This window comes from Lissotriton helveticus, chromosome 6, assembly GCF_964261635.1.
Source record: "Lissotriton helveticus chromosome 6, aLisHel1.1, whole genome shotgun sequence".
Taxonomy (NCBI): domain Eukaryota; kingdom Metazoa; phylum Chordata; class Amphibia; order Caudata; family Salamandridae; genus Lissotriton; species Lissotriton helveticus.
The window spans coordinates 163,942,824-163,966,527 of NC_136067.1; the positions used below are offsets into that span (position 1 = coordinate 163,942,824).

General features: G+C 44.0%; 1 protein-coding gene and 1 long non-coding RNA gene across 2 annotated transcripts in view; one reads left to right on the plus strand and one right to left on the minus strand.

The window, feature by feature from the left end:
* The window catches only part of C6H8orf74 (chromosome 6 C8orf74 homolog), a 2,015,860-nt gene that overhangs the window by 1,128,177 nt on the left and 863,979 nt on the right, over positions 1-23,704 (plus strand). Inside the window, exon 4 of the mRNA XM_078647559.1 lies at positions 552-602. The gene's annotated coding sequence lies outside the window, so the exon portion shown is untranslated. The remainder of the gene's footprint in view (positions 1-551; positions 603-23,704) is intronic.
* LOC144762387 (uncharacterized) overlaps positions 1-23,704 on the minus strand; it is a 609,729-nt gene that overhangs the window by 459,559 nt on the left and 126,466 nt on the right. The gene's annotated exons all lie outside the window — the stretch shown is intronic.

Sequence of the window (23,704 nt, forward strand, 5' to 3'; positions counted from 1 at the left end):
AGTTCGGTGCTCTCCTCAACAGCACAGGAGCAGAACGTTGCAAGTTCCCAATGCCCCTCCCGGGTTCCCTCAGCAACACGTGTATAGCAGCTAGTATGCCAATGGAATCCCAGGGGGGAAAGGGGATGGGACAGAGAGGAGACTGCCACACTGTGCTCGATTTCTTCACTCTGCTTCAGCTTCTCTTATCACTGCTATCTTCTGACTCGACAGGTTATATTGAGCTGTAAGGGAAATCACATTTAACACATTGATATCCTGCTAACCTTCCTAACTTCTCTTATCACTGCTTTCTTCTGACTCAACAGGTTATATTGAGCTGTAAGGGAAAATCACATTTAACACATTGATATCCTGCTAACCTTCCTATTTACTTATCACCTGCTCACCTACCCAGTTTAAGTGTGACCTTTGCCTCTCTTCTTTTTTGACAGTTCTTAATGTTGTTTTGATGCTGCTACTAAAAGATAAGAATATTATTATTATTAGTCTCGCTCTGTCTCTCCCACTGTCTATTCCCAAATAACTCCTACTCTTGTGTCTTCTTTTAGATTTCTCACCTAAGTTGGGCACAGCAGACTTTTTAACTGGATTCTTTTTGGGTAAGTATATTTCTGATAACCTTCTTGCTTCACCTTAATGTCTTTTCCTTGTTTCTACATGTATAACGATTGGCATTCTTATATTATTCCTTTAGCCTATTTAATTTGTTTCTTGAGAAGTTACTTCCTTATTTCTCTTCGTTAAACTAGTGTTTACTTCACACTACTCGTAATCTTTTGAAAAACAATTTTCGTATTTAATTGCGGACTTGTTCTGACTCTGTAAATCCTTGAGGGCCCCCCTGCGTGTAAGCTACAGCTTTCTCTGAGACACTTCAAGGGAAAAAAACTTAAATGTGCATGCTTGAGTTAAAATACACTCTCTTCAGATAGCGTTTGCTCCAAACAATAAATATTTACACCGGAACAGTCTTACTTGGAAATAGGATATCAACGAAACTCCTACAGCGCTCTGAATGTTTTCCACGCGACAAAATCTTTGTCCTGACTAACTTCTCGACACTCCAAAATTCCATGAGTCCTTCTCCGCTGCGACATCTGGTGAAGTGCGCCACAGAGCGGGCACCGCACCAGGATCCTGATGATTGATGCTGTTCACTAGAGCGCTAACCTGCTGCTCTAAGCATTGCCTCTCGGCGGCCATCTTGGAATCGGTACTCTTCAAAACTTTATGGAGATTATAAAACTTCTTCTTTTTGAAACCTGCCCTGCAGTCAAAAGCGTTCACAGAGAGCCATGCTGCTGCACGATTGTTATTAAACATTCCTAAAGGACATCCCACCTCTGCTAGTATAAGGACACTACACCGGCTCCCTATCCAGCAACGAGTGGAATTTAAGGCCCTCTGTCTGGTTCATAAGGCACTATAAGGAGGAGGTGCGGTTGATACTCAGAAACAATTTTTATGGTACACACCCACGAGAAATCTTAGATCCACAAATACGGGTCTCATACAAATCTCCAAAATTCGCAGAGCAAGATGGGGAGGTAGGAGTCTTATCACATTGTGCAGCTAAACTGTGGAATAAGATACCAATTGCTATGGGACTACAGTCAAACAGGCAGCATTTTAGGAAATTGCTAACATCCTGGTTGTTCCCTTCCAACTAAGTCGCTGGACTTAACGAAGTAGTCCCCCTTCACACTTCTCAGCGCCAAGACGCGGCGGCAATCGAGCGCTCTATAAACATATTTTATCTTATTTTTTTTAATCTTTATTCCTTAATAGTGGGGTTAAGGATATGATTGCAGATCATTTAAATCCTATAATTGAACTGACCAAAAGAGATTTATGACTCTGGACGCTTTTGAATTTATCCTTATGGGGTAGGGTACAGATTATAAGAATTAATACAACTCCAAAATCCAATTACATTTTTGGAATGATCCCACTTTCCATTCCAAGATCCATTTTCAAAACATTGACATCCATTATCTCCTGGTTCGTGTGGACCGGCGATAGATCTCGTTTGAGCTGTTTCAAATTACACTCTTCATCAGTAAAAGGGGGCGTGCATCTTCCCCATTCAGAATCTTATTCGATTTCACAACAACTGGCTCATTCCAGCTATATGTTACTCACTTATAGGAATACACCACTATGAGTTATGCTGGAATGATCCATACAATCTGACATGGACTTGGCAATCTATTACACCAAAAGATTACATTTTACAAACTCTACTAATCCTGTCATTTACTCCTCGCATTAGCATGGCAGAAAGCACATCAACTCACAAACAATCATAGTCTTCTTAACTGTGAAGCCCCACTATGGAACAATGCAGATATCACATATATAGGGGATGAGCTCAATTGAGCCCTCTGATCCAGGCATAAACTTCACTGTGTAATGGATGCATTTACGCATCATCAATCTTTAAAATCATTTTCCAGTTTACATCACATATTTGGTCTACCTTTGTCACAAATGACTAGATATACTCAACTTTTATACGCCCTTACTTTAAGTGCGGTAAAAACTCATGACATAACATCTCACTCCTCAATTGCCCGTTATATTCATACTTGGAAAGACTTCAAGGGTACAGGCTCTGGTCTTTATGCCATTCTAATTGACTCCTAATTTTCTATTGAAACCTTTCATAATTTAAGATCATGGCGGTCCACACATTTGCATATGGAACTTACGGACAAAGAGTGGGACAACATATTAGAAAACTATAATAAAGGACTTAAGAGTTTCCCGTCTTCAATTTAATTACTTCAAAATACTGCATCATTGGAATTGGTCTCCAGCTAAATTACAGTTGGCTAAACGTAGCCCTGATTTCCTCTCTTAGGGGCATATGTATGAGTGTAAGTAAGTAAATTCTTTATTGTTCGGTTAATTAAAACCATTACAATATGTAGCATTCTGCAGCTTTTAAAACAAGAGCTTTTGGGGCTATAATAAAGGAATGATAAATAGGAAGAGGGAAAGGGAAAGAATTGTATAAAAAAGCATAAAACTATGTAGCAAGGAATCTGTCACCAGTTTCAATAATCTCTTCCAGAGCACAAGTTTGTCTTTCAACAATGTTCTTAAATCTCAATAAGGATCAGGCCTATGGCAGCGGGCCTCGTTTTTTCACAAAACTGTTCAGGAATTTTACTGATTTGCAGATCAGTTGGGGGTCCGCTGAGCATAGGATCTGGACTATCGCGGATCGGCAGGTGCGGACTCCTTGCTCGTTAAGTTTGTCCTTGAGCCAGTGCCGCCGACCTTGATACATGGCTGGACAGATGCAAACTATATGTATAATGTCTTGTTTACCTGCACCACAAAGGTCGCATTCCGTTGTATCTTGCGGTCTCCATTTAGGTTGATCTAGTCTTGTGGGCAGAATGCCCAGCCTTAAATGCAGGAATTTTCGTTTGAGTGTCAACGAGAATGCAGTGTCTGATAGGGTGCAGGGACAGGCCTTGTATACGATTTAATGGTCATCCAGGCATGAGTTTGGGTGCTAAAGGATATTTTGTCATTAAGAAACAAATGTTTCTTAGCAACACTTTTAACCACCTGGTTAAACGAAGGAACTGGCAGTTTTGTTTCCCACAATGTTCCCAGCTCAGTTGCCTCTAGTGAGAGCCTTAGGTACTTTAAGTATTCTGATTTCGGGCTTGTCTGGATCACTTCCCAAAGTGCACCGTTCATTTTAATCTTAGGGGCATATGTAGGTAAAACCTTTTTTGCGATTCGGAAAATACGATTTTCTGCGAATCGCACTTTCCGAATTACAAAATCGGATGTATGTAAAAAATAGCTATTTTTTGGCGATTCTCAAAAAATCGCTGAATATTTTTGTGATTACTCAAATAGCGATTCCTTATTAGCGAAATCGCTATTAAGGAATCGCAAAAACAGGAAAGAGCAATTCAGGTGCAGAATGATGACATCACAGCCAGGAAGTGTGAGTCTCCATGCTGCACCTGATTGCCTGCACCTGTCCCAGAGTCAGTTGCTGGCTGAGAGACAGAGAGGAGGGATTGTGGATTTGGCTCTGACTTTAAACTGAGCAAAATGGAATCACAGGGTGCTGAATAGCAAGGTGGCGAGAAGCAGGCAGATGAACAATGCAGAAAAAGGAAGCAGAAATTTTCTGAGAGGGAGTTGGAGGTATTAACAGAGGAGGTGGTGAGGCAACATGACCTCCTGTTTGGAAAAGCCTCACTTCGTGTGCCTGAAGCCAGAAAGAGGAAATGTTGGTCAGACATACAGGAAAAGGTAAATGCAATTGGCGTTACCCATCGTACCACCGATGACCTCAGGAAGCGGTGGTACGATATGAGGCAAAGGTCCAAGGAGAGGGTGGCCACGAGATTGGCAGAAGCCAAAGCAACTGGAGGTGGGAGCTCCACTACACCTGAGCTGACGCCCCTAGAGGAGTTGGTAGAGAAAACCCTAATGCCTGAGGCAGTGATGGGCGTGGCCGACCTGGACAGCTCTGAAACCAGAGACACCACAGAAGGTAAGATGCATGCCAAAATCACCCAATGTATTCCCATTCCACCCAAACCCCAAAATCCCCATGCATGAATAGGAATCAGGTCCATGTTTATAGGAATACCCAGAGAGGCATAATGGGAAATATATATTGCACATTTGCTAAAGAATTGAGATACAAAAAAAATGTAAATCCACTCCCACTCTGCATGTCTGTCCGCCTCTTTTTTTGTTATACTCTGCACTATTCTAAGATTTCAGAATTCACTGCTTACGCATCTTCTTGCAGTCTATCATATTCATAACTCTTAAAGACTTTCAATAAGATCAGAATTTCAGTGAAGGTGCAAAATCTTTACTATTGCCCTAAGGCAAAGGTACTTGTAAATGGAGAATTGTCAAATTGGTTCAGCATTTCTAGAGGACCAAGACAGGGTTGTCCCCTGTCTCCACTTCTTTTTAATTTGTATATAGAGCCATTAGCTAATGTGATAAGGGCAGATTCCACCATTCTCCCTTTCAAATCTTTTGGGTTATGTTATGTCATAGGGGGTCTCTTTTATAGCGCACGGCTACTCCAGGGAGTGTCCCGGCGCTTTGGCAAAGAGAACTGGAAAAAAGTACACAACACAGCAACTCACCGAGGGTCGACAGGATATTATTGGGAGAAGAGCCAAGTCTTCAATTCCTTTCTGAAGGAGAACAAACTGTTGACTTTTCTTAGGGAAACGGGAAGCTCATTCCAGCAGCGAGGTGCCAAGTAACGAAAGGAGCGACCTCCAATACGAGCCCGTTTGATGGAGGGAACCACGGCTTTGGCCAACAAGGCCGACCGCAGAGTCCTCCTAGGAGCGTAAAAAGCCATACGCTTCCCAATTTATTTTGGGCCAATCAAATGAAGGGCCTTAAAAGCAAGGGTCATAACCTTGAAAGTTATTCTCTTGGAGACAGGAAGCCAATGCAGTCTCTTGAGCAACTCTGAGGCTTTTGCCCTACGCTGAAGGCCAAAAATGGCTCTGGCCGCAGAATTCTGCACGATCTGCAGACGAGCCAAAAGATATTTGGGGAGGCCAAGATACAGGGCGTTCGCGTAGTCCAGACGCGAGCCTATCAAGGCCTGAACAATGATCAGGCGGACATCCAAAAAAAAGCAACTCCGACTTATCGGAGTTGCACTTTAGGCTGTGCCGCAGGAACCAGTCAAAGACAGCACCCAGGCATTTTTTGATACGACTATCGTCGAAAGCCTCACCCTTATTACACGTAAAAAGGAGCTGGGTATCATCAGCATAGGATATGATCCGGGCACCAAAAGATTCCGCCACCGCCGCCAGAGGGGCCATATAGATATTAAAGAGGGTGGGGCTCAGGATAGATGCCTGAGGAACCCCCAACTCCAGCGGCGGCATTTCGGCCGAAAACGGAGGTGCCCAGACCACTTGTCGACGGCCGGTCAGAAATGACTTAAACCAATACACACCGTACCACGAAAGCCGATCTCCCAGAGTCTTAAAAGGAGACCGTCGTGGGGAACGGTGTCGAAAGCCGCCGACAAATCCAACATAACCAAGATGGCCTTACCCCCAGAATCAAGAGTCTCTCTTATGGCGTCAGTGATCTCGAGAAGGGCTGTCTCCGTGCTAAAATTAGCACGGAAGCCAGATTGAGAGTCGTGCAAGATGTTATTGCTCTCGATAAAGCTGGAAATGGAGAGATGCACATGCTTCTCAATCACCTTAGCCAAAGAAGGGAGGAGGGAAATAGGTCTATAATTCGCGTGAATAAGGGGATCTAAATTGGGCTTCTTAATCAACGGCAGAATCAAGGCATGTTTCCAGGCCAGGGGTACCTCTCCCGTGACCAGGGAGGAATTGAGCAGTAGATTAAGCAAAGTGTTATCTGCAGACGCCACTTTCCCCAGGCATTTCGCTGGACAAGGGTCGAGTGGCGAGCCGGATTGAAGCCGAGACAGGAGATCAAGAGAGGTAACAGAAGACATAGGAGGAAAGACAGAAAAAAAGGACCTTTCCCTTCTAATGGTAAGGGTAAAGTGCTCAGGTGGCTAGCAGCTGAAATAGGGCCAACATCAGGAGAGGAGTCCAGAATGGATTTAATTTTATTTATAAAGAAGTCACCCAGCTGTCTGATCCAAGCTTCAGTATGAGAGTGGGTGGGCGTGCTCAGGGAAGGGGAGGTAAACTCTTCTACTATCCTAAAGATTTCTTTACTCGAGTTTTCAGCTTCCTCGATTCTACGCTCCAAATATACTTTTTTCCCATCCAAAATATATTTGTGATAGAGTCTAATAGAATCCCTGTATTTGACTTTATCGTCAGGGTCATACGAGCGCCGCCAAGCTCTTTCATCCTTCTTACAATCTTGGCGCATCTTACCAAGAAAGGGAGTGAACCAAGGGGCCGAGGCGTGCCTACCCGCAGACTTAGCTGGCTTACCAGGGGCTAACTCCTCAAATCTGGCTGTAAGCCACTTCTGGACCAGGTCAAGATTTTCCTCCAGGTTACCAGATGGCTGACAGGGATGTCGGCGAAGAGCATCAGACAGCATTTCCGCCGTGACCTGATGAAAAGGCCGGGCCACCCCTCTAACATATTTTGGCGATCTTGTACCAATCTTGACAGAGGAAGAAATACAAAAATTAACTAAAAAATGGTCAGACCATAAAACTGGAAGTGGCGGAGACACAACAATCAGGCTAGTCGAAAAATTCCGATCAATAGTATGGCCTTTGTTATGGGTGGGACTAAAAATGTAAGGAACCAGCCCTAAAGAGGAGGCAATGTCCTGCAGCTTGATGGTATCAGAGTCTGCTGTAATATCCATATGAATATTCAAATCTCCCAGTAGAATACAGTGCTCAGATCTAAGGCAGGGCACGGAGAGCGCCGCCTGCAGTTCATCAAAAAAGGAGCCAAGGGGCCCCGGTGCTCTATAGATGAGAATCCCAGCGCATGTTTGACGGGGAGATAACCTAAGGGTGAAACCTAAGGCTTCACAACCCGTAATATTATCAACGGGAAAGGTAGTACAAGGGAAGCGCTTGTCCACGATTAGTGCCACACTGCCATCCACTCTATCCCTTCTAAAGATAGTATAGTCCGGGGGAATGGCAGTCACCAGGTCAGGACCAGAGTACTCTCCCAGCCAGGTCTCAGTTAGAAACAGACAGGATGGTTTAGAGTCCGACAACAAATTCCAGATGTCAGTGGAGTGTCTACTGAGAGATCTGGTATTAAGGAGAGGGCATTTATTATATGTAAGAGGGGAATCGAACAGGATTCCCTCCTGACCGGGAAAGCGCCAGCCACAACCCGAGAAGCCCTTCCTAAGAGATCGACCACCAGGGAAGACATGGTGGCAAGTATTAGTATGTCTCCGCAGCGCGCGAAGCTCCGCGGAAGAATAGGTGAGCATAAGGAACAGAGTAGACGCAGACGCCCCGAGGTAAAGGAAAATAATAATAAGAAAAAGGGAAAAAGAGAAGGCCAGTGGTCCTACCTCGTCCGCTGCCGAGACGCTGACGAGCGCAGACGGGCAGGACTCTGGCACGACTCAGGCGCAGGGAGGGCGCTCCCGCTGCGCGTCACCGCTGCGCGCCTGGAGGAGTTCTTTAAGTAGCCTGCTCTCACAGTCCACGAGCGCAGGGACGCTCCAAGATGGCAGCCACAGTTCAGTTCCTGATCCAAGATGGTACTCCCCGCCCACAACCTCCCGGGAACCGGACCCGCAAAACAGCGGTGGGGCTTCCAAGGAATTACGGTGCAGGTAAGGGGCAGAAGCAGGGTCACTAAAAGCAAGGGAGAATAAGAAAATGAAATTACAATAAAATAGACAAAAAGGGTAGTTTAAAATAAGAAAATAGCGCTCTGAGCGCGCGCGACCAGCAGCGAGGCGCTAAAGCACACTCTGACCACAGGTCAACTTCACCAGGCTGACCCCTCCCTGACCGCGCTTTAAGTAGCCTGCTCTCACAGTCCACGAGCGCAGGGACGCTCCAAGATGGCGGTCACAGTTCAGTTCCTGATCCAAGATGGTACTCCCCGCCCACAACCTCCCGGGAACCGGACCCGCAAAAAAGCGGTGGGGCTTCCAAGGAATTACGGTGCAGGTAAGGGGCAGAAGCAGGGTCACTAAAAGCAAGGGAGAATCAGAAAATGAAATTACAATAAAATAGACAAAACGGGTAGTTTAAAATAAGCAAATAGCGCTCTAAGCGCGCGCGACCAGCAGCGAGGCGCTAAAGCACACTCTGACCACAGGTCAACTTCACCAGGCTGACCACTCCCTGACCGCGCCTTAAGTAGCCTGCTCTCACAGTCCACGAGCGCAGGGACGCTCCAAGATGGCGGCCACAGTTCAGTTCCTGATCCAAGATGGTACTCCCTGCCCACAACCTCCCGGGTACCGGACCCGCAAAACAGCGGTGGGGCTTCCAAGGAATTACGGTGCAGGTAAGGGGCAGAAGCAGGGTCACTAAAAGCAAGGGAGAATCAGAAAATGAAATTACAATAAAATAGACAAAACGGGTAGTTTAAAATAAGCAAATAGCGCTCTGAGCGCGCGCGACCAGCAGCGAGGCGCTAAAGCACACTCTGATCACAGGTCAACTTCACCAGGGTTAGAAGTTAAGTTGGTTCTACATGCAGATGACTTGATTCTTTGAACCAGTAATCTGCAAAATGCTATTCCTAACCTGATGAGGAAGGCAGAAAATGTTGTCTAATTTCGGGGTATAAAGTGAACACAGGAAAAACCAAGATAATGGAATGGAACCAGAGTTTGAAGAGGCAAGGGGCAAAAACACAAAAACGATATCTTGGGGTGCTGATCACTCAGAAACTGGAGGATATTACTAAAATAACCTGGAAGAAAGTCAGTCAGGTGATAGTGTGTATGTTGCAGAAATGGGCAAACCTACCCTTAAACATCTATGGCCGGTAAACCTTATAAAAATGATTATCCTCCCTCCTGAAAATAGCTTTTCTTTTTAATTCTGTTCCTTTAAGTTTTGAGAAAGAGGACTAGCTAAATTGCAGGGGAAAATAGGGAGTTTGATTTGGGCGTCAAAGGGCCCTAGGATAGCCTGGAAAAAAATTAAGAAGGAGGCTAGAGGCAGGAGGATTGGCGTTACCGGACCCGCTTGCCTAATGTTATGCTCTCCCTTTTTAGAATATCTGTATGTTGGCAAATAAGACAGATAAGTCATCTGTGGGTCTACTTTTTAGGTCTCACCTAGCGATGCAGTGCATGCGCTGCAAGATTGCGAGATCTATTGTCGTCGCTTTTCTTTTGGAAGTGGGGTTGGTACCCACCCTGTCTCCCTTAGGCCCCGCCCACCCAGGATGGATATTTTGCTTGCACACGGCACCAGTCAGTGCATGCACGAGAAGTGGCTCTCTTTCTCGCCTGGGGCATCAGCGCAACCCAGGACCTTCAGGCAGTATCGTAACACGGTCTGCCGGCACGCCCCCAGCCTGCCCAGGCCGCCGCACACTCACCACCATGTCCCGCGTGTGCAGCCAAGTCCTCCGGCAGTGCAGCAGGTCAGCCGCTGATGCCCTGAAGCAGAGCTTCCGCCTCAACGTATTAGCGTGTCACGACCCACCAAGTGCTCTCAGCTGTCCTCTGCCTTAGTCGCTCGCACAGCTTCGCCGCTAGCAGCACAGCAAAGGCCTGCATTCACAGCTGCATGAGTTTTGGGGCAATGTGCGTGCCGGCGTCCTGGGGCACACCACTGGCGTTGGGTCACTCCAGCACCCAGGCCGCGCAAGTCACCTCGCTCTAACACCCTAGGCCTCACCACTCATGCAGGTCACGTGGCTCGATTTCAGCGCCTCATTGTGCAGCGCGTTGTTGGGGTAATCAATTCCTCCGCAGTTACAGCAGCATCGACCCCAGATCTGTAGGATACGTACAGGATAGTTTAGATGGTTATCAGGCTCGTCTAAATGGCGACCATCTTGGTGTCAGGCAAACTCCGCCCCGCCAGATCATTGTAATTTGTAAAGAGTTTAACAAGGCTTTTCTCCAATGTAATGCCTTCCAAGAATAACAGTACCTTGCCTTTAAAAAGTCAATGTTCTAGCCTTTTAGACAAAATTGCATTGTATTCATATTAGGGCTTCCTGGAAGTTTATGAAGTTGTAGTTTCGATATTTTCCCCTCAAATTCTTGTAGTCCTCCAATTGTAGTTTCGCTTTTATAACATTGTTCTCTTTTTCTTTCACAGAGACAAACTGGTACTTCTTTTTGTACAGCAGCCAAGGCTCTTCACGGGCCAGCCAGAACTAGGTTCTAACGTGTACGGTTCCTTTGTGATGTCACGTAGAGTTTGTTTCTTGGTCATGCTTGTCTGGGATCAAGGAAGCACTTTTTGCATTACTAGCCAGCCGACCACCATATATGAAGCTTCTGGCCTTGGACCAAGGGGAAGTGTGATTCAAAAATTAAAATAGCCCTTAATCTAAAGAGAATACAAATTCTCACAAGAAAACCCCTTTCCTAACCAAACTGCAGTGCCCTTCTCGCCTTTACATCCAAGAACTGGACCCCATAACCATAGCCAAGTTGCACTTCTGCCCCCAAAACATTTCCAAAGCAGCAAAGGCCTCATACATTCTTTCTAAAACAATAACGACACCCAAATACTGACCAAAACAAAAGTGATTGTCAAAGTTGGACCAACGTGCTAAAAGCAGTACAAACGCTAGTACACTCAATCAAGCAACAATGAGCACCAAGCATTGCCCAAAGCAGAAGTAATCCCAAAAGACAGACAAAAAATGCTAAAAGCATTGCAACCCCTCATCCTCTCCATCAAGCAACACTAAGCACCAAACATTGCCCAAACAGAACTGATTCCCAAAGACACACTAAGCCAACTAATGCAGTGCAGATCCAAAATAGTCCATTTACCAAATCTTGCAATGCCCATAGCTCAAAGTTTCACTAATGCGAGACCTATTGCATTGCAAATGCTTGTTAAGGTCATGTTAGCAGATGTCTTTCAATGCCAGCAACACTTTCTTTTTTTTTTAATATGGAGACCCAAAGTTTTTTTTGTGAAAAGGTGAGGGTGAAGACTCTGAGGTCTGCTTTAAGAACCTGGATGTACGTGAGGAAATGCGTGGGTGTCCCATATTTTTCATCATGGGCTCCGATTTGGGAATCCCTGGGTCCCCCGGAATGCCTGAGAGATCAACTTAGTCAGCCTCTAAAATCGGGAGATATAAGGTATTGGGCAGATCTTAAAATAGGTTCTAACTTACTGAGCTGGGAAGTACTATGTGAATGTACAAATGGACAATTAATGAGGTTCAAGTACTATCAATTATGTTCCTGGTGGGCAACACAAAATTTGATCAGGTGATGAGAACTGATCAGTGGAAAAAGGAAATCTCCCAGAGCAAGATGGCGACCGCGTAGAGGTCGACTGCAGCACTAGCGGGTTGGTCTGGTCAGGAAGAGTAAGACCCCCTGCGGGACTGCCGAAATGTAGCAAACCAGCATTATATTAATTAATTCAGCTTAAAAAGAATCTCAAAAATCTTAAGGATATATCTTACATTTATATGTTGGGGCGCCGGGGGAGTCACCTCTTGCTTTGGGCGGCGGTAGTAAGGATTGGACTGCGGTATCTTGAGCGCTCTGTCAGAGGGTATTTGCCTCACCTGGGGGCTCAGCAGAGCGACAGCAGAAGAATGGCCCCAAAGACGGCGGCGAAGGCAGGATGGAAAGCGGCGGCAGCCCGCAAACAGCGAGGAGAGACAGGCACAAGCTCGTCCGGCACAGGAACGAGTACAGCGGAGAAGACGCCAGGTGATACGCAGCAAACGCCGACTCCGCCGAGGAGAGGAAGAGGCGGAGCTATGGCCAAGAACCGACAAGCTGGCCCCACGATAGCGGAGCTGCTGACGCGCAGTAAGGTGCCGCTAACAGAGTCAACGGGGGTAGAAGCAGAGACGATTGGGTTGGCGCCTGTTCCACAGAAGGCTGCAAGAGGGACACAATTAACTGAGTTGAGCTCAGTTGAAGCCCAGGTCTCCCCCAAGGTGGTACAAATATTTCAGCTTTATCTACTGCAGTGACAGATCTCCCAATACATTCAGTAGGAGATCATTCTGATAGAGAGGAAGGGAAGAATGTCTAGGCAGGCAATGTGGGGGAGACGGATGAAAGCGCATATGCCCCAGGAAATGTGACTGCACCAGGAGTGCTGGAAGGTGAAGCAGGGCTCCAACATATTTTGGTGTAAGGGGGCAGCAGGACAATGGATTCATCGTATACATTATCAAGCGACAAAAAAGGAATGGAGCCTGATAAGGACAAGGACTCTAGCGACTGGTTTTTCTCGGTCTCTGAAGAGGCCGGGTGGTCCGAAACGACCGGAGCTCATCTCCAGGGGATAGTAATCTCAATTCAGATCCCGATTATAGCGATTTAGACCACCCTCCCACAACCACTATGAGACCGAACACTCAGTCAGGGACACAAGGTCGAGGTAGGAAAGATCTAAAATGGGATTACTCATCTGCCACCCCACTTTCTGGTATACCTGCTACTGAAACTGAAACTGTGGCAAACCCCCCTTTTATATTGGAGATAATCCACCAAGCTATTCTCTCGCATATGGAGGACACGCGCCAGGATAGTCTTAAGGCCCAAGCAGCAATGAGAAAGATGCAGGGCGTGGTGAGGAAGCTCTCCAAGGCCTGCACAAATGTAGGAGACAGGGTGACGAACCTTGAGGAGAGGATAGTAGCGACAGAAACGGAAGCGGTCGCTGCCTCCACCCAAGTTAAGACTCAAAATGCCCAAATCAAGGATATCCAATGGAAACTGGAAGACTTTGAAAATAGACAGAGGAGAAATAATCTCAGGGTGTTGGGGGTTCCTGAGAGGGCGGAGGGGTCAGACGCTAGGGCCTACATAATGGATTTGTTTAAATCTGCCTTCCCGGAATTGTTGGATTGGAACTGGTCGGCCAAAATACAAAGGGCACATCGTACCCCGTCTAAAGTTCAATCCGCACCAAGAGGGGGGGACAAGCGACAGGCGATCTTGATTTTCCTGGGGAACTTTCTCCTGCATCAGGCAATTGCAGAGAAGGCCAGACCTGAGTCAAGGAGATCAAGCGGGGGGGTCTCTTTTTTCATCCGACCCGACTACTGTCACGCAACGGCAGAACGACGCTGGAGGCTGAGGCAGTTAATCAAGCCATTCCAAGAGAAAAATATCCATGTTTATTTTATTAATCCAGCACAACTAAAGGTGATTCATGCGATATTTTGCCTCTGAAATAAAAGCAAAGGAATATTTGGACACTGTGGATAACCATAGAGAATAATCGCTATTGTGTTGTAGGAAGTGTTTAAATGTACGATTTAAGACTAGGTGGGCTGATTAACACTTATTTGTAATAATTTGAAGCAGGGTTTGCTTCTTTGTGGCTATGATGCTTGGTTGTTTGGTCTCTTAAGCAGGGGGTTAAGTTTATTTTTTTGGGGGGTTATTTTAGGAAATGACCAGGCCATTATGGCTGCACACATCACATGCACAGACCTAGGTCTGAGCGCTTCACGAGTGAGGTGGGTGCAAGTGGGGAAGGAGGGGGAGGGTTGGGGGTTAGAGGGGGTCGGGGGTTTGAAGGGATGGGAAGGGTTGGGAAGGTAGGAGAGGGAAAAAAAAAGAATAAGTGAGAATACCTGGTGCTATGTAGGATTTTCTATCTGTGTACATTTATCTTGGCTGGTGCAGAAGGAAGGCGATAACCTAAAAAGGTTATATGGGGAATCTTAAAGTATGCTCAATCAACATTGGGGGCTTAAATGATTGGAGGAAGAGGCAAAGGCTGGCTCACTTTGCGAGCTCAAACTGCATTGATGTGTTATGCCTTCAGGAGACCCATCTTGTAGTGTAGTTCCTATATTCCCAATAGGCTCTGCGCATTGGAATAATATATTCAGCAGTGTAGACGTAGGACTGAGGTTATCTAGGTCTCTACTGACTATATTAGACTTAAGGTTTGCCAGCTAGCTCAGAGGTCACTAGAAACTTTCTCGAATAAACGAGGAGGAGTTTAACCTCCCTGGATAGACAAGAAGGGATTAACTTCTGACAACCATAAAACATGACAACTTTGCTCTCCCTGAATAAGAGTGTATCTCTAGAGTCGTGTGAAAACAAAAGACCGCTATTTCACTCAGTCAAAATGTGCGTACTTAGTTTCACCAGAATGCAGAGAAAAGAGAGGCGGGCGTTTTCAATAAAAGGTGTTATTTATTGAGCAGTCTTCTTCCTCCTACAAGAGAAATGAATTGCCACGATTGTAATGCTCATGGTAAAGTAAAGTGCGTACAGTAAAAGGAGGATTATAAAATAATACTGTAAAAGCATTGATATGGTTTCTTAGCCATATGATACTTTAAAATAGATCAAATATATACATACATATATACATTGACTAATCGTACTCAACTGGTGCTTCTAAATACGCCTACCCCGGTGTACCTGACCTAAGCCTAATATGTGGGAAGGAGTAAGTAAGTAGCAGTTTAAGTTAAGTTTGTTTTGCCAAGAATCTGACTCAAGAATTCTCTGTAAGGGTTTAGTCAGCTCCGTACCTGGGTAATAGAAAGCAGGAGGTCTGGTATCTCTCTCTCAGGACTCGATATCCCAGCAACCCGCAAGGGTAGGCTGGAAACGCCGGAGCTGGATTTCTCGGCAGGAGAAAAGACAGCGTCTTTCTCAGAGCGTCAAGGAGGAGGGGCAGCATCCGTGGGCTCTCGCATCAGCTGGGCTTTCGGAAGTAGATAGCTGCTCTGCTCCAGACTTACCACCGTGTGTTTGCTTAAGGCAACGTTGGTATATTTATACCTGAAAGGTGCCTGGGTTTGACGTATGGTTGGACATAAGACGTCAATAAAGATGTCACTAAGAACTGGCCGTTCTTACAGTGCTTTACTGGAGTTCTAGGACGAAATCAAAACAAAGGCAAGGGGGATTTCCAGGTTGCTGGAGGCTTGGTTTTGTTTAGAGAACTCGGTGTGCTTACTAGGGGGCCGGAGAAGTAGCCTTGCTTAATGTGACAGCATGTGCTACGACTGAATTATGGATATGATTATTATGCCGTTGTATGGATATTATTGATTATAGCCGGACAAGGGCATAAAATAGGAATATCGATTCAGGTTTCCTAGATAACACACTACACCCACTCCACAAATTAATGTCCATCATTACTAAAACTTAAGCAATAGTAAACATAAAAGGTGCACGTGTATACCAACCCACCCCAAAATACATTTTTGCATTTGAAATGGTGTATGCGAAATACATGAAAATGATTATAGGTACTGTATGCGTTTCAAGCAGTGTAATCATTCATTAAAAAAGTATGCATATATATATCGGCATGAATGATTTGCGAAATTTACACATGAAATGGCTCTTAATACAGAAAAAAGGGTTGAGACCATTCCATCACATATAAATACAGTTATTGTAAATGTGCTAGAGGCTGACGTGATATAATGTCTTTAGAGTTCCTAAAATAGAAGCTCTGTTCTCTAAGAATAGTTCTACTTCAAGCAGAGTTCATGTGCCAAAAAAAAAAAAGGTAAATATTTTGGAATCGGGGAAAAAAAATAATTTCGCTTTCAGGGGAGAGAGAGTTCCAAATATGTTCAGTAGCTTTTGTTTATCAAAGCCGAAGGCCGAATTCAGAGTTCAGGGAACGCTGTGTACTAGTTTGCTTAAAAGTTATTCTTTTTGTTCGGGGGAAATCATCATTTCAGACGGACTTTCAAAAAAGTGGTTTACCGCTTCAGGTGAAAGTTCGACTAAGTTGGAAAATGCCGCAACTGTGCAGTCGTGAGCATGATTGCTATCATCGATGACAGGATCAGCAGTGCTCACAGAAGGTCGTACCTGGGTGATGTTGCTCTCATCTCGTACTTCACTACCCATTAATGGCAGTGGTAAAGTCTCAACGAATGCCGTCATCAGGATGGGTAACCGCTGGGGACAACACGATGCATGAGCCGTTACAGGACTTAGCAAAGTATCTGTATCCAATGGTACTTCTGATTGTAGTGTAGGACAGACGTCCAACACGCATTCTTCTCCGCATAGCATACATCGAAGCACAGGTAAGATACAATTCTGCCAGATGGGTCTGAATTAAATAAACCAGGTCATATTCAGATCTCTTAGCCGGGCTAATCCAAGGACTTTAGTTATGCGGTCCCGATAGCTTATAGCTAGGATCGTTTCTTCCATTGTTGCTGCAGTCTTGTCTGCGTTTTGGCTTGCCATAACGAAGCAGGAGAATCAAAAATAAAATGACTGCTACGAGTCCCAACAGGAGCGGTAGGCCACCAAAGACAGAATGGACAAAATTAGGGAAAATGCCCAGAACTGTTGTGAAGGGTGTTAACAGTCCCGGAAAAATTGTCTTAAATACATGCGGGATACCGCCAGTATCGGACATATTTAGGATTTGGCTTAACATTTCTGCGAAATGTAGGGGGCAATTTGCTGATAAAAGGCTATGTATCTCTGCCGTTGTCCTTGCGACTTGCAGATCATACGTTTCTTTAGATGACGTCAAGGGCACAGTTGTCTGCAAAAGGACAGATTTTATTCTGCTTAAAGTATCAATTCGAATAGAAGAGATATTCAAAAATGGCCAAATATTTTCCTCCCTGTCTGGAGTGCTGTTTGGAAACAATACTTGCATACAGCAAGTGACCATGGAACTAACGCTAACTAGATAAGCTTTTCCTGGCACCATGCCACAACATCTGTGGTCCACTATTAGAATATAGCTCCCGTTAGAAAGCCATCTAAAGAATGGCTCTATTCGAGTTGCAGGTGTGCCATGCTGGTGACATGAAGGGTTATTTGAAGTCCCCTCACAGGCCCCATGCAGGTTAATACCTTGACACAGAAGGATACCACTTAGTGATCTTTTACAATTATTACCACTAAGAAATACATTCTGTTCCTTTTCACTATAACATGTGTGTGTGTAAGGTAATTTCCATGATGACTTAATGTACCCTTTACCCAACCTTTCATACTGGCCTGCTGGTATATATTCTTGACAGAATTTAAATTTGAAAGTTGTTATCGGAATAGTTATTATTCCGTGTATTATCCATTCAATGACAGGTCGTTCTGACATTGTCAATGGTAATCTCTCAAGTTTTTCAATGCTCAGAATTGTATATTCTGCTCCTTTCTGTGCCAGGCTGATTTGTGTATCAGTAAGGTTAAAGATAGAGAATAATGACGTTGTGTTGATTAAACGCCAAGGCACGTAGCCTCAACGCAGATTTTGTAACGTCCAGCCAAGCTGCATAATAGAACGTAATTGGGACTGACCATGTTGTAACATTAACAAGTCCTGTTCTATTATATCTATAGCAGATGATACAATGCTGTCCAGTGAATATATTCTGGAAGACAGAGTCATTAACCCATTGTCCACAACAGAAAGTGATTTTTCCAAATTAATACGGTCAATTTCCTGTATTTTTTCTGCTGTTTCAATTTGCATTATTTTCCAAGCTTCGTTGTAAGCTGCATATATACCGGCCGCTATGAAACGTTTTTGACGCTGTTTGCGTGGTCCCATTATGAAATCACGCAAGTCAGCACCGTCTTTAAGTAAAGTCAAGTGTTGCTTAATTTCTGCCAGTGTGGATTTCTGTAGCCATCCGAGGCAGAGTTTTCCTACACTGTATGTTGTTACTATCCCTGGATGTTGTCTCTGGGAGTATCTAGGGTCTGGCCTGGTCAATTTGAACCCCTGTATTTTGTTCAGGAATCTATCTTGACAGTTATGTGTGTCTGTGGGCCAGATCAACCATTTTTTCCAATCAGGATGTGTTCTGTTTTGGTTAAAAATATGGGATACGTCTATCTCAACATCTGTAGGGCTATTATTGTCAGGTGTTGGCTTTGGAATAGACGGTTTGTTCAAGTCTTTAATTTTGGCTAGGCCAAGACAGGTTGTCTGTTGAATGGTATCCTTCAAGAATATAATTTGTTCTGGGATCATGCAGGCTCTAAATAATGATTCTATACCTTGGACCTGCCAATCTTTGGTACCCCAGATGGTTTTTGTTTCAATATTGTTTTTCCAAAAATCAAAACCAAATGTAGTCATTTTTTCATAAAATGCTTCTGAATAGATTAATTTAGTGTTTGTCAGCATTGTTTTCATTCCTGTCTTATTTAACATTTTGAAATAAAAGGCTTCTGCTTCACTTGTGTTGAACCCTGAGAAGTATGGGAATTTCTCATAAAATGTTTTTGAACTACCTTTTGGTTTAGTTGCACAATGTTCCCATTGATTGTAATTTAAAACATTTCTAGGTTGAGCAGATTTATGCAAATAGTGATGCGCAAAGTGGTTGTAGCAGTACAATTCGTCATAATTAGATGAACCCTGCAAGTAATCATGTTCTGTAAATTTTGCTGACATTACTAAATCTGACATCATATCATTAATACTTTCAAAGTCCCAATCATCAGAGAATGTGCTCGGTTTTACAAAGTCACTCAATGAAATTTTGAACTGGTGTGGATACTTCAAGAGCTCGACCGGGCCATAAATATCGTAATCTGTTTTGTCCCAAGCTACCCCACCGGGTATTGGATTGGCTGTGACATTCACGGATGATAGTTCTCTTTTCTCGATGTGAGATGACTTGTGTGGCTTTAGGACCAAGTTGATGTTCTGACTTGCTGTGTCCATTGTACTATATTTTCCCTCAATGAATTTTCCCAAACAAAGAACGATGATGAGCCAAAGCAGGAGGAAAAGTACACCTAACGCAATCCAAAATTCAATCCATGGAGACATCAGATAGGTTTCTTTGAGTTGATGAAAGAGTTCTGTTACTTTGTCTTTAAAACTTTTTGTTGTTGGCTGTTCTTCAGGCTCGCTTGGATCCTCAGAAAAGTCATCGAAATTGATGAAGTAGCCAGATGCAGTTCTATCAATTGTTGGAATCGCTTCCGGATTTTTATTTGCTTTTGGAATTTTCTTTGTTTCATTAGCATAGTCTGTGGCTACATCGTTGTAGACAGGTGTTTCTTGATGAACTGTTTCAATTTGGGCTTCAAGAGGCACAAGTTCCATGGCATTATTGCATAGTCCTTTTTTAATCACTGCAGGTTTATCAAATGTGATTAGTCTCTCAGTTTGAACCTCTTGGATTGTAGCAAGATTTGGTCTTCTGCTACATCTTGGGAGTCCACTGGGCCTACTACTTATTATCGGCCACATGATTGTGGTTTTACCAGGTCAATGGATACAACTCGGTTCTCCTTTTTACCAGCAAGGGGCGGTAGTACAACTGATCTTGTTCCGTTCACAGCTAAGACAGGTACTGCTTTTCTGTAAGAAGGCCCAAATTCCTTCTTCACCGCGATCTTCTCTCTGATCAGATCCCCAATCTTTGGAATCCAGACAGGCCTTGCTGGGACAGGTGGTTTCTCTTCAGTGGCTGTTGGCCGGTGTTTTAGCTTTACGTTGCTCAGGTCTTTTCTTGTTTCATTTAAGTCCTGTAAAATAGCCAAACGATCTTTGATATCAAAGCATTTTTCTTCTACCACTGAAGTCTGACTATCGAGGTCCTGAATGTGCATTCTAGTCCCAAACAATAGTTCATACGGACTGAAACCTTTTAGAGAATTTCTTGGCAGATTGTTAAGACTACGTTGGACACTTGTTAAATGTTGGACCCACCCAGTACCCGTACCTAATACCCTCGCCGTTATAGATTGCTTTATGTCTTGGTTTTTTCTTTCCACAATCCCGTTTCCCTCAGGATGGAAGGGACAAGAATACCGCAATGCAATGCCCATGCTGGTCATGGCCTCCTTATAAGCTCGAGAGCTAAAAGCAGGACCCTGGTCAGAATGTAGCATGCCAATTGCGTATGTGCCGATATAGACTCGCAAATCTTTTATAACAGTTCTGGCGTCAGCCGAGCGCTGGGGTCTACATTTTAAGTGAATCTAGTCTTAGATGATATACATAGGGACGCATGTTTCCTGTTTAATCATGCGTATAGATCGCCTTATGCTTTCTATTAGGTGTTCTGGCACTACTTCGGCCGGTTCGCCACTGCGATCTCTGTTGCAGTTTTCAAAATTTTTTGCAAATTTGTGATTATCCACGCTCATTCCCGGCCACCAGTATTCTGATTGTAATTCTGTCAGAGATTCTTTGATCCTTCGGTGCCCTAGACCTTCACCCATGTGTGCGTCTGCTGTTAGCAAGACTCTCCTGTTCGTGTTTGGAATTACTCTATCCCCCACTCCAGGGATACGAGCAAAAGGAACAGAGCTTGCATCGATTATGTATGTATAATTGAGTGGATAATTTACGGGTAATGCTGCACAGTCGCTTTTTAAAGACGTTTTTACCGCCAGCATGGTTTCCCCGTCTATGTATTTTTCTGAACGCTTTTTTGTGGCTACGGAAGCCGGATTAGTTGCTTCCGCTGTGGCTGTCTCAGCCAATGAATTCCCTGCAGCGTGAACGCCATCACGCTGATGACTCAGTGTATGTATCACGTGAGTCTTTTGTAGTTCTTTCTTTACAAGAACTACTTGTTCCCAAAGCGATTTTTGCTTAATTGTGGCACCTGTGTCATCTTTGTAACCGTTTTCAACCCATTTCTGCAAGTCTTCATTGTATGATTTGACGCAGGAATGCAAATCGCACACTATTAGTGTCGGGAATTCGCGATCGGCAATGTCGAGCGCCATATTTAAAGCTATTAATTCAGTCTGTTGACCTGAATTGTCTTTTACAGATTGTGACATTGTTACCAGTGGTCTCAATTTACCTCCGCGCCACCGGCATTTGACAACCTCGCACGTAGCGTTATAAGCTTGTTTCCCCCAAACTGAGGGTTCTGCATAACTGTTTGTGTATATTACGCAGGCGTAAAGTTGTATGGGCAGAATGTCGTTAGGCAGAGGATATTCTCTTTCATATGTTAGATATTTCAATTTTTTCATTTCCGGGTCAAAATAGTATTTCACTTTTTCTGTAGCAAGAGAATTTTCCCATTGTATCCATTTTGGATCTAATGCCACGGTAGTTAAATTACATGGGCTTGTTAATGCCTCGAAGGCTGATTCTGCTGTTAAAACAGTAATCCGTCTGCCTTGGGCCTGGGCTCTTTCTTTTGCTACAGCTGTTTGAACCGCATTTACAACATTTTTCGCAAGACTGAATATTTTTTCAGCTTGTGAGTACAAGTGTGATTTGTATGCTATTGGTACCTTTTCTCCCTCATTAGAGGTCAGGTATGTGAATCCGCATCTTCCTGGGATGACTCGGATTACAAGGTTGCGTGTGTTGTCGTGAGTTTGCAATTTTGTTTTTGCTAACATGTCTGTTTGCAATGATCTCAAAATTTCTGTGTGTTTTTGAGTCCAATTGATTGGTTTAAAATCAGGTTTTATTAATTCATAGAGAGGTTTATCTCTCTCTGCATAATTTAGAATGTAAGTTCTTCCGAAATTCAGGAAACCTAGTATTGATTGTAAGTTCCTCAGCGTTTTTGGTGCTTGGAGTACAGCACACATTTCTAAGAAATGGTCTGCTAGACTTTTGCCTTCACTTGATAATTCATATCCTAAAAACAGGACAGTTAGATGGGCAATTCGTGACTTTTTAAAGTTGAATTTGTAACCCTCTGCTGCAAACCCAAGTATTATGGTGTTCACTCTTTTCAAGTGAGTATCCAAGTCATCATCTGTTAGATAGATGTCATCGACATAAGATAATGCCTCATCATCATACATTTGTAGTAACTCTGTTACTCTTGCTGAGAATAATCCTGGGCTATTCTTGAACCCCTGTGGGAGTCAGCAGAAATTTTTCTGCGAGCCCATTATAGCGAAAGCGGTCAAATACCTGCTTTCAGGTGCAATGTTTTGACAAAAGAATTCATTAGAGATGTCTAATGTTGTTTTGTATTTTTTGCGCACGATGTTATTCATTAGTGCTGCACTGTGTGAGTTTTGTACTGCAAATGTCTTGCAGCATGAATTAAGGTGTCAGTAGTCCAAAACTAGACGATATGAATCGTCTGGCTTGGAGACAGGAAACAAAGGATTGTTCATTTGTGAGGTGCATGTTTCAATCACCCCCTGGTATTCAAGTTGATCTAAGATCTCCCTGACCTGTGTTTTAGCTTCTTGCTTAATTGGGTACTCCCTTTGTGCAGTTGGTTGACATTTTAATTGGATTTTGTGAGGAGGAGAGTCCTCATCCCATCCTACATGATTTTTATATAAGGCAGGAGCTTGGGCTACTGCCCACTTTCTTCCAAGTGTATATTTTTTATGAATTGGAATGGGATTTGAGAAGGCAGGCATAATCATTTCTTCGCCACGAGGGCACTCCCTGACAAAGTCTGGTGGCTAGTCCTTTTCAGGTAAAAGGATGTCATAGCCTTTGGAAAGGTTATCCCAAAATAGACCCCTTACTTTCCTAGTCTTATCTCCCTCTATACGTAGTGTTATCTCGTATATTTTATGAGGTTTGCTAACTCTGCTGTCTGCAGTTTCCACTTGAATGTATTCATTTGTGTCCACTGTCTCCAGATGATTCACCAGGATCTTGCGAGCTATGGTCACTTCTGCTGCGCTGTCTAGCACTGTCTGGGCCCACTCTCCGTTTTTCAGCTGTGTCCTCAGTATCCTCGGCATGTTTGATTATTTTAATGCTGGCTACCTTCTTTCTTGGAAATTGTAATTTTTTACTTTGATGAGCAGGTTCTTTGTCTTTGGACTTGACGTGCTCTTCCCTTTGTTCTGACCGTCCTCTTCTTTCCGATTTCTGCGAGGAAGTCTGAAAAGATCGAGAGGGACGTGTATCAATATCTTGATATCTATCAGGTTTCTTTAGATTATCCCTATTTCTAAGGTTGTATCTTTTCTCAGAGGGCTCCCTCTGGGGAGACTTGTGTCCTTGGTCCGGAGATCTTTCTCTCCTCCGAGGAGACCTTCCTTTGGACTGGAATCTTTTTTCTTTGGGGGTGGATTGTTTATTTCCATCCCAGCTCTTTTTTGGAGTGTTTAGATTATTTTTAATAAATATCTTTTCAGGATTTTCAGTTAGTTGGGGTTTTATGGGTTTCCC